Raw genomic sequence first — 7,299 nt, 5'->3', positions numbered from 1 at the left:
TCTGTTTAGGTTAGTATTGTTGAGTAACTGCAATATTGTTGATCCATCCTCCATTTTCTCCTGTCAAAGCCATTAAACTCAAACTGTTGTAAAGTCACCATTGGCATGGTGAAATCCCTGAGCAGTTTCCTTCCTCTCCGGCAACTGAGTTAGAAAGGACGCCTGTATCTTTGTAGTGACTGGGTGTATTGATACGCCATCCAAAGTGTAATTAATAACATCCCAACGTTCAAAGGAATATTCATTTTGTTCACCCGTAGTACTTTTGCAGATGTCTAGAGCTGATGTCAGTTGACAAATCAAAATCTGATTTCATATATCTTTATAAAAACATAAATTATTAGATACAACACTTGGAAGCCTTTCATTCTAGCCTTCTTATCAGTATACAGCACATACCCACTCATTCTCAGAATATAAAAATATATGTAAGACAAATTAAACAATACTTACAGCATTCATTAGAATTCCCATAATGAAATGTTGTGAAATTGTCATAAAAGGAATTCTTGGTTCCTTCCACAGTGGCTCTGGAAACGGTATTACAGATAACTGAGAAACATACAGGAAGTAATGAACTACAGAGTCACACTGTAGTCACACCTTTCACACCATATAAATCATACACTGTAGTAGTCTACTTTGCCTCCAAAATGTTTGGAAAATCATGATATGATCTTGAAAGCCTACTTCTGATTTTTTACTTCTGTCATGTTGCTAGCTAGTCCAATGATGACTACTATGATTAGTAGATAGTGATAGAGATAGATATGATAGAGACGTGTGTGTGCACCGAGCAAACATAACAAACCGAAGACCTGAAAGACTGGACTAGATTGATAATAGAGATTCATGATCAGGGTCGTGCACAGACCTTTGATGGAGCAGGTTTTGAATTCAAAGTGTTCTACTTCTCCTTTTGCCAAATTCACCATTATTAATTGTTTTGCATAGGCCTTCATTTTCAGCAAAAAACCATCACACGTTGTAGGCTAATGCACAACTCGTCGGTCCTCACAGATGGGCTATTGCAGCAGACGACCACACCGGGTTCCATTCCTACCAGCAAGAAGAAGCGGCTCCAGTGGGCACGCAATCACCAACACTGGACAATTGAGGAGTTGAAAAACATTGCCTGGTCCGACGAATCCCGGTTCCTGTTGCGTCGTGCTGATGGCAGAGTCAGGACTTGGCGTAAGCAGCATGAGTCCATGGACTCATCCTGCCTGATGTCAATGGTACAGGCGGGTGTACCACTGTCCAATTTACAGCAACTGCATGATGCCATCGCGTCAGCATGATCAACATCCCTGTGGAAAGTTTCCGACTTGTAGTATTCATTCCCCGAAGAATTCAGGCTATTCTGAAAGCAAAGGCGGGTCCCGACCCAGTACCAGATGGGTGTACCTAATAAACTGTGTATGTACAGTAAATTTGCAGCATTATTTGACAAAGGTAATTGTATAAGAAACTGCAGAATCTGCTCTTTCTAATACTATATAGAAATCAAAACATCTTACATGCATGTAACTCTGCAGAAGGGTTTAAAAAAGTGACTTTTTAGCGCTCCCTGCCTCTGTGTCAATTCCAAGCTGCGCCCATCTCTTCATATACAATTTGACAATTGATAATATAGTCACCCATCAGACTATTGTCAATGTAATCTTGTCTTTAGGCTAATTCTATTATTATATGTGTGAAATTAGTTTCGATATAGTTTAGGTGCAGTTTCGATGGGCCATCAGCTGGGCAGGCTGACAGAGTGTGAATGACTGGTGGTGAATGAGGGGCAGGGACAAGAAATGACCTCTTAAAACCTCTTATAACACAAATTCTGTTTGTGATAATAAGATTCTGTGTTATATAGACTTATTAAGGAAAAGTCAAGGACGGGAGGAGGGTGCGTGACTTTAAAAATGGCAGAGTAAATAAAAATGGCAACATGACGCTCTCGGAACTCCTCGTGTCAAAAGAGGGGGAAAGGGCTGGGAAAAAAAGAACAAAGTGATTCCACCAATCAAAAGGAGGGAAAAAGGGCAGGCACTTCAGAACCCCTAGGGTCTCTATCTGCGCCTGTTTATGATCATACCTACAGAGGAGATGATTAGAGACAAAACCTTTACCTGACCATGTGACCTGACTCCTGAACATAGCCTATAATTAAAGCCCAAAGCATCTCCTTGTGGCGGTCAAATGGTCAGGTAAACTCCTGGCCCTATAGTGATGATTTATGATAGAGAATTCTCTCTCTCTCTCACAATCCAAGTGTTCATCTTGCTGAGTGGTCAGAGAGCAAACACAAACATGTAGAATGTGAAGATGGTATCTTTACTGCTCTCCATAGCGGTCCCTTTAAATGTTCTCTTTCATTCAGTTTGTTTGTTGTGATGGTGTTGAAGAAGGGTCTCTCAATGTCTTCCTCCCTTCATCCATCCCTTCATCTGTGTGTGGTTAGTGGGCTGCAGTACAGGACTGGATGCCTCAGTCTTCAGCAGTCTGGGACTATTTATTAATTAGTTATTCGGAACCCTGTTAGCTGCTTCTCTTCCTAGGGTCCACTACGTACGGGCTACATTGTCCACCCCCAGACCTGGCAGTGTGACATAGAACCCTCATTGGGGAACAACAGTCTTGTTTCATAAGGTAACGCATTCCCTCAGGTCCGTTGTGCGGGCAAATCTCACAATTATTAGTTTGTGGGGTAAATGTTTGTAATGGACTTAAGTCTTTATGTCATCTCTCTCCCCGGTCACAGGTGTACATAGTGGCTATGGCGGTGGTTGGCCTGGTCTCTCTCAGACTACTATTCCTTGGACGATGATGATGAGTACGGGTGTGAGGTCCATCATCTTCTTCAGCATCTCCATGATGTCGTCGTGACCCTTCGCCCCCTCGATGAACTCCTCTAGGGTCAGCTCACCTGAGGGGGGAGGAGGGGACAGGTCAGGGGTCAACTCACAATAACCTCCAGGAAGACAGACTCCTGGACTCTTACCCTCTCCGTTGATGTCGATCTTCTCGAATATGAGCGACACAATCTCCTCTGGGGTGACATCCTGGTTCCGCGTGATGTCCTGGATTGCCTGAGAGAGAGAGAGAGGAGAGAGGAGAGAGAGAGAGAGAGAGAGAGAGAGAGAGAGAGACATTTCTTAATTGCTTGAATGCAATTCTTGAAACAATGATGTCGATATTCAAAACAGTTGATAAAAGACACAGAAATCCCTAAAAACTGCAAATACATAAATCAAAATAACATATTGCCTAAAAATCTATTATTACAACCACAAATATCTATTGGAAAAGGCTAGCAAAATAAAGTGTTGGTTTGTCTTTAAAAACATTCCACCATCGTCATAGATTTATTTTCAATCACTAGGGGCCCTATTCAATCCGCATCATGGAAATTCAGCTTTACAGCAGGAGACTGCATTCACGACAAGAGCTGCTTGTTAGGGGTGTGCCGAGTACTTGGACAAAACAAGTATCATAACGGATATGCTGAATTTTTGGAATACGATTATGACAAGTATTTTTTGTATTATCCGTGATCGGAAAAAAACGAATTTCAGCTGCCAGCACACATCTCTCTTTCACTCAGTGTGAAGCGCTGTGTGCTCTAAACAACTATTGGCTAGTTCTTCTGCTTGTAAAGAAACGGGCGAGGTATCGGTTGAGCCTGCTGCAACGAGATTGGATTAGAACAAGCCGCTCTCCCTCTGCTCTCATTTCCTCAGACAGACACCTATCACTCAGCCACTCATCTCAGGGCACAAGTCTCCCCTTCTCCAAACATCATGTATGAATCAGAATCCGTTGCTAGTCATTGTTGTTCAATCTAGTTATTTTCTGTAGACTTTGCTGAGGCCATAGGGTTGTTTTTGTCTGTCTACTTGGCATTGTTTAGTAGCCCTCCTTTGTCTGTCTGTATAATTATTCTATTGTTGACAATGTCTGTTGTTACGTCTTGATCCAAGTCCATGCTTCTTGCTATTATTATTTATTCTCGCCCAGGCATGTTTACTGAGCTACAGATCATTAGAAAATAAAATGACAAATGTAGTTTATTTTGATTGATCAAATGTTGTGGCATAATTGTCAGGAGAGAAATTTTGCTCCTCTCTAAAGTGAACCCATATATGGGTAAAGTTAATTATCCTACCTTCATCTAAATCTGTCTGGAGTAAATGCAGGCAGTAGTAGCCAGCCATGCATTAGTCTATTTACTGTATTAGCCTATTTCGTTGATAATTGAATAGGACTAAGTAAGTAAATAGCCCTAACGTGCATTTTCATCTGTCAGGGTCATTTACGTGTGAATGAGTGAAGGAACATAACAATGTGATCTGAGTGATAGCGGAGTAATGCGCACTTGAGGTATAGGCTTTACCGGCATTTAAAGCACACTTCCGGGTTTTCCGACCACGAGTAAATCCGATTACAAGTATCAAGTGTGATAAACGGTTACGATTGCGAATACAAGTATGACAAAATCGGCACACCCCGACTGCTTACGTTGGCTCAATGGGAAATGACCTCTACATTTCTCCAGTGGAATCTGTAAGACTTAAGCTTTACAGTTTGAATAGAGCCATTGATCATGATGAACAAAATTATAATTACATGAAACATTATATCCAACATAATTATTTATTTTATCTTTGATAAAAAAGACAAAAATAAACACAAACAGCATGACAACAGCACAACCACAACACCTGATACACACCACAACATGCCCTGTCCATGAAGGTAGAAAAACACACAGTAGCCTCCCCTTTCCATACAGATAAAAAAACATTAGGAACACCTTCCTATTATTGAGGTGCACCCCCTTTGGCCCTCAGAACAGAATCAATTCGTCGGGCATGGACTGAAAGGTGTCGAAAGTGTTCCACAGGGATGCTGGCCCATGTTGACTCCATTGCTTCCCCAGTTGTGTTAAGTTGGCTGGATGTCCATTGGGTGGTGGACCATTCTAGATATACACAGGAAACTGTGGAGCGTGAAAAACCCAGCAGCGTTGTAGTTCTTGACACAAATAGGTGCGCCTGACACCTAAACTCAGCAAAAAAAGAAACGTCCCTTTTTCAGGACCCTGTCTTTCAAATAATTCATAAAAAATCAAAATAACTTCACAGATCTTCATTGTAAAGGGTTTAAACACTGTTTCCCATGCTTGTTCAATGAATCATAAACAATTAATGAACATGCCCCTGTGGAACGGTCGTTAAGACACTAACAGCTGACAGACGGTAGGCATTTAAGGTCACAGTTATGAAAACTTAGGACACCCAAAGAGGCCTTTCTACTGACTCTGAAAAACACCTAAAGAAAGATGCCCATGGTCCCTGCTCATCTGCGTGAACATGCCTTAGGCATGCTGCAAGGAGGCATGAGGACTGCAGATTTGGCCAGGGCAATAAATTGCAATGTCGGTACTGTGAGACGCCTAAGACAGCGCTACAGGGACGTGCTTAATGGGATTCAATCCCATTGAGCACATCTGGGACCTGTTGGATCGGAGGGTGAGGGCTAGGGCCATTCCCCCCAGAAATGTACGGGAACTTGCAGGTGCCTTGGTGGAAGAGTGGGGTAACATCTCACTGCAAGAACTGGCAAATCTGGTGCAGTCCATGAGGAGGAGATGCACTGCAGTACTTAATGCAGCTGGTGGCTGACTGTTACTTTTGATTTTGACCCCCCCTTTGTTCAGGGACACATTCCATTTCTGTTAGTCACATGTCTGTGGAACTTGTTCAGTTTATGTCTCAGTTGTTGAATCTTATGTTCATACAAATATTTGCACATGTTACGTTTGCTGAAAATAAATGCAGTTGACAGTGAGAGGACGTTTCTTTTTTTGCTCAGTTTACTACCATACCCCTTTCAAAGGCACTTAAATATTTTGTCTTGCCCATTCACCCTCTGAAAGAGCACTCAGTGTACATATAAAATTCAAACACCATTATGTCTGTTAGGAAATGTCACACTCCTCAAGATGGTCAATGTAAGGTTTCCAGATTTTATCATACATTTATTTTTTTCATTCATTTTATAAAACACATAATCTAATGGAAAGAATTCAGAAAGCATTCCTACCCCTTGACTTATTCCATATTTTGTTGTGTTACTGCGTGAATTCAAAACTGATTAAATAGATTTTTGTTGTGTCACCCATCGACACACAACACCCCATAATGACAAAGTAAAAACATGTATTTTTAAATGTTTTAATGAAATACAGAAATATCTCTTTTACATAAGTATTCCCACCCCTAAGTCAGTACATAGAAGCCCCTTTGGCACTGACTACAGCTGTGAGTCTGTCACGTTCTTTGTAATAATGATCGGACCAAGGCGCAGCGTGAGTAGTGTGCCACATAATTTATTACAAAGTGAAACTTAGAAAAATTACAAAACAATAAAGAATGAACGAACCGTGACGACAATGCAACTACACATAAACACAATATCCCATAACCCACAGGTGGAAAACATGCTACTTAAGTATGATCCCCAATTAGAGACAACGATTACCAGCTGCCTCTAATTGGGAATCATACAAATCACCCAAACATAGAAAAACTAAACTAGAACCCCACATAGAAAATATAAACTACATTAACCCCCCAGTCACGCCCTGACCTACTCTACCATAGAAAATAAGAGCTCTCTATGGTCAGGACGTGACAGTACCCAATACCCCCCCCAAAGGTGCGGACTCCGACCGCAAAACCTGAAACAAAAAGGGAGGGTTAGGGGGGCTGTCTAGCGGCGGTGGTGGCTCTGGTGCGGGGCAAAGTACTGGCTCATCCCGCGGATCCGCCAGCATCGGTGGTGGCTCTGCTGCGGGATGAAGAACCCGCTCATCCCACAGATCCACCAGTATCGGGGGCGGCTCTGGTGCGGGCCAAAGAACCCGCTCATCCTGCGGATCCAGCCATGGACCCAGGCTGAACACTGTGCCTGAACTGGGCACCAATGCAGAAGAAGACTCTGGCCTTGAAGCTGGAGGTCCCGGACCGTGGGCCGTCTCAGGAGGTCCCGGACCGTGGGCCGTCTCAGGAGGTTCCGGACTGTGGACCGTCTCAGGAGGCTCCGGACTGTGGACCGTCGTTGGAGGTTCCGGACTGTGAAACGTCGCCGGAAGCTCTGGACTGGGAATCGTCGCCGGAAGCTCTGGACTGGGGACCGTCGCTGGAAGCTCTGGACTGGGGACCGTCGCTGGAAGCTCTGGAACGGGAAGGCGCACTGGAGGCCTGATGCATGGGGCCGGCACAGGTGGCGCCAGACTGGTAA

The 7,299-nt window shown here is 43.3% G+C and overlaps 1 long non-coding RNA gene across 1 annotated transcript; it reads right to left on the bottom strand.

Annotated features, from left to right (window-relative positions):
• Positions 1-1,688: 1,688 nt before the first annotated feature.
• Positions 1,689-3,083, bottom strand: LOC106602844 (uncharacterized). The gene is made up of 2 exons (XR_006769597.1): positions 2,996-3,083; positions 1,689-2,920 (listed from the first exon to the last, which is right to left on the bottom strand). It is a non-coding gene; the product is annotated as an uncharacterized lncRNA (long non-coding RNA).
• Between the last annotated feature and the right edge of the window lie 4,216 nt (positions 3,084-7,299).

This window comes from Salmo salar, chromosome ssa04 (assembly GCF_905237065.1).
Source record: "Salmo salar chromosome ssa04, Ssal_v3.1, whole genome shotgun sequence".
Taxonomy (NCBI): domain Eukaryota; kingdom Metazoa; phylum Chordata; class Actinopteri; order Salmoniformes; family Salmonidae; genus Salmo; species Salmo salar.
The sequence above is the reverse complement of the archived record's forward strand: the minus strand, read 5'-3'. Positions and strand labels throughout refer to the sequence as shown.